Raw genomic sequence first — 7,406 nt, 5'->3', positions numbered from 1 at the left:
CAAAGTCCTTAGGCTATAGAGTTACCTGCTCTCTCATCTGAGAGGACGTGGGCTCTGACCAATTAGAAGGCAGCCCTGAGTCAAGATTCTGGGCCCGCTGCTTGCCTGCTGTTACCCCTTTAGTTCTTGGATCAGAGGGTGGTCCTAGGAGAGGGTCCTGTGTAGCCGGGGTTTCCCAACTGGCCAGGAAGTATTTTGATATTTACAGAACCAGCTCAAGTCGTCCAGCTGTGCTCCTACAAGGTGCGCTGTTCTGAAGATGCATTCCTAGGCGGGAGTAGTGGATGAACACAGGGAGGGAAGCCCAGGTGCTGGCCAGGAATGTCAGGGGCATCTGGGCGCCTGGAGGACATGCCAGTTGAAGGGAACCTGAGGCTGGGGCTCCTGAGGGTCAGCAGGACCCCCAGCCCTCCCTCAGAGGCAGCAGACTGAGTTCTGGGCTTGCCTCTGAGTCAGAGGCCCCAGCAGGAAAATAAACTTTCTGTACTAAGAGGAGGAGGGAACAGCTCACTTTTTAAAAATAGGAGAGGCAGCCCCGTTGCTATGACAAATTTCTCGTGTTGCTCCATGTTTTTAAATTAAAAAAAAATTTTTTTATGACCCACATAAAAAGGTACACACAGCCTCTTTGTAAAAATACATGGAAAAATCTTCATCTTATGCCCAATTTGAGTGAGACTCAAGGGACTATGGACCAAGAGAGCTTGTTTTAAGGCCTCTGAAGGTTCCGGGACCTCTGACGTTATAGGGACCGCACCCCATACCATGGCAAACCTCAAAATGTCGCTACGGATCCCATTACACATATGCATTTTTGCTAAAAGTATCTGAAAAGGTGTTAAAGTAATTCACATATATGGGGTTTATGAAGAATAAATTACTTTTCGTGTCCTTGTGATTTGTGCTTTTCTATTTCTAAACACAAGTGCCGTTGGATAGCAGGTGACTCACTAACGTGTTGTAGACATTTAATCAGACATTTATTAATTTTGAGTTTGCAGTTGCCTTTTGGTGTTCTGGGGTCGATGTGCTTGTGAGTTCAGGTTTCAAATATCTCTGTAGGCCCTTGACAGGTTTGTAGATCTCAAGGTTCTGGGCCTCTAATGTGGGACCATGGAGGTAGGGGCCAGAAGCAACTCCTTGGGTCTCAGTTTTCCCATAAGCAAAATGGGAGTGGTTCACGAAAAGATGTGCACAGAGAGAGAGAGAGAGAGGGAGAGGGAGGGAGAGAAAGGTAAAGCAAATGGGGAAAAATATAAATAACTGGAGAATCTGGGTGAAGGTATAAAGGAGTTCCTTGCACTACTGTTGCTACTTTTCTGCAAGTTTAAAAGGATATCAGAATGATGGCACATATCTGGAAAAGACACAAACTCTAGTCTGAAAAGACACATGCGCCCCCATTGTTCACTGCAGCACTATGTACAGTAGCCAAGACATGGAAGCAACCTGAGTGTCCATTGATAGATGAATGCATAAAGAAGATGTGGTACACACAATGGAATATTACTCAGCCATAAAAAAGAATGAAATAATGCCATTTGCAGCAACATGGATGGACCTAGAGATTATCATACTAAGTGAAGTAAGTCAACAGAGAAAGACAAATATCCTACCATATCACTTATACATGGCATCTAAAAAAATGATACAAATGAACTTATTTATAAAACAGAAATAGATTCATAGACATAGAAAACAAATGTATGGTTACCAAAGGGGAAAGGGCAGGTAGGGATAAATTAGGAGTTTGGGATTAACAGGAACAAACAACTATATATAAAATAGATAAATAACAAGGACCTACTGTATAGCACAGGGAACTATATTCAATATCTTGTAATAACCTATCATGGAAAGGAATCTGAAAAAGAATATATATATGTATAACTGAATCACTTTGCTATATACCTGAAACTAACACATTCTAAATCAACTATACTTCAATTTGAAAAATGAAACATTATATCAAGATGAAAAATGAAGAAGTCCCCCCACCCAAGGTGGGAGGGGGCAGGGTCAATGGATGAAATGGAAGTTTGAGGCTGTGCTCAGATGGAGCCTGGGGACAACCAGGGAACTGAGGGGTGTGGCTCCCTGTCCCCTGACCCCTCTAGCCAAGCATGTCCATTTTCATGTGCCTTATATTTTGGGGATCCAGATTCTTCTGGAAGAAGAGGGTTCTCTAAAGAAAAAGCCAGATATCAGTGGCCGTGGAAGTGCTTGAGGACGGAGGCAGGTCTAAGGACATGAAGGATCTTGTCTAGCCATCTCGGAGGCCTTGGGTTTTCCTAACAGTGAAGGGAAAAGAGGCCAAGTCATTGGCTGTAGATTGTGGGCGAGGCAGGAGGAGGAGGTGGGCAATGGGAGGAGAAACACGTGGAAGTGCCGGAAGACGATGGTGAGTTTGAGTCTTTACCAGCCAGTGCTCAGTAGGTGCCAGGTGCTAATCTAGGTCCTTTACAAGCACTAACTCCTTTGCATCTCAGGATACCCTGCCAGGCAGGCACTGTTACCATCCCTATGTAACAGAGGAGGAACCTGAGGCTCAGAGAGGTGAAGTCACTTCCTCAAGATCACACAGCCAGGCAGTGGCAGACCCAGTGTGGCTTTACTTCTTCCCTGTTAAGAACAGAGCAAGAGGGACTTCCCCGGTGGCGCAGTGGTTAAGAATCCGCCTGCCAATGCAGGGGACACGGGTTCAAGCCCTGGTCTGGGAAGATCCCACATGCCGCGAAGCAACTAAGCCCGTGAGCCATGGCCACTGAGCCTGCGCTCTAGAGCCCGTGAGCCACAACTACTGAGCCCGCGTGCCACAACTACTGAAGCCCACGCACCTAGAGCCCGTGCTCCGCAACGAGAAGCCACCACAATGAGAAGCCCACACACTGCAATGAAGAGTAGCCCCTGCTCGCCGCAACTAGAGAAAGTCCGGGCAGCAACGAAGACCCAACGCAGCAGAAAAAATAAATAAATGTTCCTTTAAAAAAAAAAAAGAACAGGGTCTTTGGTGAATGATGCAAGGCCAGAGCAAGGAGGGAGGATGGGGGGAAATGGGCTTCCAGAAATAACTCACAGAGTTATGGCAACACTGTGTATTAAGCACTTGCTCTGAGCCCCATGCCATATATACGACATGTATCATCTCGGAGAATTCTCCCAACCAGCCCTATGAGGTGGAGATTATGTTCTCCATTTTACAGAAAGGACACGGGAAGCCCAGAGAGGGCAAGTGCCTTACCCAAGGTCACACAGCAAGGAAGTAGCAGAGATGGGATTCAAACCCAGATCTTTCTGACCTCAAAAGGCTGTCCTACAACATTGTACATCAACTATACTTCAATTTAAAAATAAATAAATAAAAGGCTGTGTTCCTGAACTGCCCTAATACGCCGTGGCTTTGGTGTATCTGATCCGTTTCTAGTAGCTCACATAACAGCTGGCCTTGGGGAGGGATGGGCAGGCATGGGGGCTACCTCAATCCATCAAACATTTCCAGTAAGGGTCAGGTCTAGTGTCAGGAACTGGAGCGACGAAGTCCAGAGGCTGAGACAGGTGTGCACATGGCAGAATGAAAAAGCAGTGTGATTTGAGAAAGGATGGATGTGTTGGCCAAGTACAGACCCACCTGGCAGAAGGAGTAATCAACTTTCCCAGGTAGGTGGGAAGAGAAGGGACAATCCTGGAAGGCTGACTGAAGGAAGGGACAATTGAGCTAGGTTTTGAAAGATGACCAGGTTACCAGGTGGCTGGGCACAGGGCGGTGAGAGAGAGCATTACTGGCAGAAGGGGCAGCTCAGGCAAAGGTGCCAGGATTTGAAACTGCACGATGGGGTCAGAGTTGAAGGAGGGGAAGAGGTGGGCCATGTGGCTGGGGAGATGGGCAGGGGCAAGGTAATAGAAAACCTGTGTGTGTGTATGTGTGTGTGTGCGCACGCCCTGTGTAGCAGAGGTGAGAGGGTTCTCTGGGAACTGGGAAGCTTGCCTGCTCAGGACTTGCTGTGTGGCTCTGAGCAGCTGCTAACCCTCTCTGGGCCTCTGTTCTACCCCCTGGAAAATGGAAGCTTTCCCAGAATCAAGCTACATGCTGTCAGGCACCACCTGAGAGCTGGGGAACTGCAGGCAAGGGGGCTCCAAGCTTCTCCCGTCCCCATCCTGGAGAAATGGGCCAGAACAACCTTGCCGGCTCTCCCAGCCCCCCCAGGCATCCGGGGTGGTCTCCCCCGCTCCACTGCCAGAGGCAAACTGTCTCTTCCAGCAGGAGGGGCTGGGCGGGTGGGGTCTCCATGGCTCACAGGGGAGCGGTGGGCCTTATTGACCCCTCACCAGGACAGTCCTCTCCCCTGGTCTCATAGTTGAGGCTTCCTCATTCCTTATCCCACCCAGGCTCCAATTAGCGCTGTTAACACTTCCCAGCTTGGATGAAAGCCCAGGGCCTGGATGCTTGCTGAGTGGACAGAAACCTGGGCTGCTAGCATCCTCCCATCTCTTCTTCCTTTTCAACCCCCCTCCAATTCAACATCTCACCTCAGACAATCTCCGACAGCTCGAGGGACCCGCCTTCACCCAAGAAGAATTAACCCTTGCTGTTACTTGAACCCAAATCAAGTTTGCAATACAGTTTTTGGCTGAGGGTGTGACAAGTGTCCAGTGATACTTGGCCCAGTGCTCAACTCTCCTGTCTCGATAACTCTGCAGCCCTCTCAGTGGTTAAGAACCAGGACTTGGCTGTCAGGAAAAACTCTGTGTCCTCAGCCCAGCTGGCCTGGGAGGTTGCTGACTGGTCATCCATCTCTTCATTCATTTAACAAATCCTTATCGAGAAGGGACTACATGCCTAGCACCAGTCTCTGCCCCCATGGAGTTTACCTGTGGAGGGGGAGATGGGTGGTATGTTCCCAGCACAAATGATCACCACATTATGACTGAGGTTGGTACTGCTGTGGAGGTCAGGATGCTACAAGAATGGACAACAGGGGTGCCGACCTGTCTCAGGGGGTCTGGAGAAAGTGACATTTCAATTGACATCTGAAGGTTTGTCTCCTCAAACTCTTTTCAGCTTTGCCATCCCTTTGTTTTCTCCTTCCTGGGAGATGAGGCTGGCAGGAGCCCAGTTATGGGGGATTTTGATCAACCAGATTAAAGACATTGTACTGGGAAGCCATGGAATGTTGTTGAGCAGTGGAGGGACACTGAATGAAATGGAGCATCAGGAAGGTGGCTCTAGCAGCATCCCAGGGGAGATTAGAGGGCCTGTATTTGGGAATGTAGGCCTCTTAAGGCCCAACAGAAGGGGGAAAATCCAACATTTATTGAGTGCTGTGTGCCAGACTCTGTTCTAAGCATGTGGTGTGTATCAACTGATTTCATTTTCCCTACAGTCTGAGGTTGGTTCTTTATTACTCTCATGTGCTGAGTAGAAAGCTGAGATTCAGAGAGGTTAGGAATTGCACAAGGCCACACAGCTAGCAAGTGGAGCAGGGACTCAAGCCCAGATCTGCCTGCCACCAAGGGCAGTGTTCTGGTCTTCTCTGGAACAGCCCTTGTATTCATTTCCTACTGCCGCTTTACAAATTACCACAAATTTAGGGGCTTAAAACAGTACATATTCTCCCACCGTTCGGGAGGTCAGAAGTTCAAAATGTGTATTAAGGGGTTAGAATCAGGATGTTGGCAGGGCTGGCTCCTCCTGGAGGCTCTAGGGTAGAATCCATTCCTTGTCTCTTCCAGCACACAGGCTGCCTGCATTCCTTGGCTTGTGATCTCAGATCTCTGCTTCCTTCATCACCCTACTGCCTGCTCCTCCCTTTTATCTCCTGCCTTCCTCTTCTGAGGCCCCTTGGATTATACTGGGCCCACCTAGATAATCCAGAATAACCTTCCCATCTCCAGATTCACAACTTAATCACATCCGTAATTTAATCTCACGAGCACTGAAGGAACCAGAGAGGATAAAGGATAAATGACTTGCCCAAGGCCACACAGCCCAAGGCCACACAGCCCAAGGCTGAAATGGAGTTCTCATTCGGTGTGGCTTGTTCATGCCTTAAAGAAAGTCCAAAATAGGCACAGTTTGGTTCTATAGAGAGTCCTGCACGTCACAGAAAGCACCTCTGAGGCTCCCTTTGCTCTGAGAGCCTCTCTGGTGAATCTGCTTTAGCAACTGATGATCGGGAAGATAGAGGAATCATTTAGCTTTAACTAGCATATTAGGGATCCATGAACAGTAAAGATCAATCAGAAATAAACACAAACGAGTGTGGGAATTGAGATACAGATTAGATACACACTAGGATCTGCCAATTCCTGGAACAAACGGGGCAGGGCTGGAACCAGCCCCTGAGCCTTCCAGTCCAATGGGATGGACTTTTGTTGGAGGACAGAGTGGGATGAGAAAGCCAATGCGGCCCCACCCCACTCCCGTCCAGGGCAGGCATTGCTAATCAATCACTGTGCTCTTCCCAGCCAGGCCTGGATGTGGCCTCAGATTCCCTTAAACAGAGAGCTCCAGGACTCCAGAACCAACCAACTGGAGTTGGGCATCAAGATGAAGCCTGATCGGGCTTCCCTGGTGGCGCAGTGGTTGAGAGTCCGCCTGCCGATGCAGGGGACATGGGTTTGTGCCCCGGTTCGGGAAGATCCCACATGCCGCGGAGCGGCTGGGCCCGTGAGCCATGGCCGCTGAGCCTGTGCTCCGCAACGGGAGGGGCCACAACAGTGAGAGGCCCGCGTACCGCAAAAAAAAAAAAAAAAAAAAGATGAAGCCTGATCTGCATGCACCCCTATGTTCATAGCAGCACTATTCACAATAGCCAAGGCATAGAAACAACCTAAATGTCCCTTGACAGATGACTGGATAAAGAAGATGTGGTGTATATATACAAGGGAATAGTACTCAGCCATAGAAAAGAATGAAATAATGCCATTTGCAGCAACATGGATGGACCTAGAGATTATAGTAAGTGAAGTAAGTCAGAAAGAGAAAGACAAATACCATATATCACTTATATGTCGAATCTAAAATATGACACAAATGAACTTATCTGTGAAACAGAAACAGACTCACAGACATAGAGAACAGACTTGTGGTTGCCAATGGGGAGGGGGTTGGGGGAGGGAAGTATTGGGAGTTTGGGATTAGCAGATACAAACTATTATATAGAGAATGGATAAACAACAAGGTCCCACTGTATAGCACAGGGAACTATATTCAATATCCTGTGATAAACCGTAATGGAAAAGAATATGAAAAAGAATGCATATGTATGTATAACTGAGTCACTTGGCTGTACAGCATAAATTAACACAATATTGTAAATCAACTAGGCTTCAATAAAATAAATTAAAAAAAAAAAAAGAATGAAGCCTGATCCACCACCTTGGAACGACACAGTTTCTATGGGAAT

This window comes from Monodon monoceros, unplaced genomic scaffold (assembly GCF_005190385.1).
Source record: "Monodon monoceros isolate NGI ecotype Baffin Bay Population unplaced genomic scaffold, NGI_Narwhal_1 Super_Scaffold_1, whole genome shotgun sequence".
NCBI classification, from domain to species: Eukaryota; Metazoa; Chordata; class Mammalia; order Artiodactyla; family Monodontidae; genus Monodon; species Monodon monoceros.
This window is presented reverse-complemented; position numbering follows the sequence as displayed.